We start from the raw sequence: 1,554 nt of genomic DNA on the forward strand, positions 1-1,554 counted from the left end.
GCTTTCTTTATAGTCCAACTCTCACATCCATACATGACTACTGGAAAAAACCATAGCTTTGACTAGACGGACCTTGTCGGCAAAGTAATGTCTCTGCTTTTTAATGTGCTCTCTAGGCTGGTCATAGCTTTTCTTCCAAGGAGCAATCATCTTTTAATTTCATGGCTGCAGTCACCATCTGCAGTGATTTTGGAGCCCCCAAAATAAAGTCTGTCACTGTTTCCATTGTTTCCCTATCTATTTGCCATGAAGTGATGGGACCAGATGCCATGATCTTAGTTTTTTGAATGTTGAGTTTTAAGCCAGCTACTTCACTCTCATTTTTCACTTTCATTAAGAGGCTCTTGAGTTCCTGTTTGCTTTCTGCTGAAAGGGTGGTGTCATCTGCATACCTGAGGTTATTGATATTTCTCTTGGCAATCTTAATTCCAGCTTGTGTTTCATCCAGCCTGGCATTTCACATGATGTACTCTGCATATAAGTTAAATAAGCAGGGTAACAATATACAGCCAAGAAACAAGATGACAGAGTAGAAGGATGTGTACTCATCTTCTCCTGTGAGAACTCCAAAAGTGCAACTCACTGCTGAACAACCATTGACAGCAGAATGTTGGATCCAATCAAAAAAAGATACCCCACGTCCAGGGGCAAAGGAGAAGCCCCAACAAGATGGTAGGAGGGGTGAAATCGCATTTAGAATCAAACGTCATACCCACTAGTGATGCTCAGATGGCTCAAACAAAACCTTGTATGCACCAGGACCTAGAGGCCCCACAGAGACGGAGCCAGACTTGGCTTTGAGTGTTGTCTCCTGTGGAGGCGTGGGTCAGCAGTGACCTGCCCCTGGGACAGAGGCTCTGGCTGCAGCAGTGGCATAAGCTCTCTTGAAGGAGGTCACCCTTACCCTCACCATACAGCTGCCAAGCAGATGACCCACAAACTGCAGAAAAATTTATACCAAAGAAACTCTCACACTGTTAAGGAAGTTCTAGGAGTCACAACTGATTTCCCAACCTAGGGATCTGGCAAAGGGACTGAGAACCCCCAGGGAGTTTGACTTTGGAGGCCAGTGAGAGACTTGAGTCAGACTTGCCTGTGAGTGTTCAGAAGTGCGTCAACAGTGTGGCCTCAGGCCAAACAACAGGGAGGGAACACAGCCCTGCCCTTCCAACAGTTGAATTCTCAGACCTAGCCAAAAAGCCTTAGGAGGCAAAATTTTGCCTCCCCTACAATTTCTTGGTGATAAGGTTGGGAGCTTAACAGTTGGGACACTCAGATATCCTAGGACCTCTGACAAAAAACTAGCAGAAGGTAACAATTCTTACATAGTGGTCCTTTAAATCTCTGCCTGCATGCCCCAACCAAAACAAGAAAAATAAAAGTCTCTCCTTATCTTTTCCCTTTCTAAATGTAGATTGTCAGGAGAAAAATGCATGTGAAAATTAGTTCTTTGAATTGTGACTCTTGTAAATTTGGTTCCCAGTACCTATTGGCAATAATCCACAGGCTCCTTGTCTTTGTTTTTTTTTTTTTTTTTTGTTTTTTTTGTAGATT

This window comes from Bison bison, unplaced genomic scaffold (genome assembly GCF_000754665.1).
Source record: "Bison bison bison isolate TAMUID 2011002044 unplaced genomic scaffold, Bison_UMD1.0 scf7180017864518, whole genome shotgun sequence".
In the NCBI taxonomy this organism is placed as follows: domain Eukaryota; kingdom Metazoa; phylum Chordata; class Mammalia; order Artiodactyla; family Bovidae; genus Bison; species Bison bison.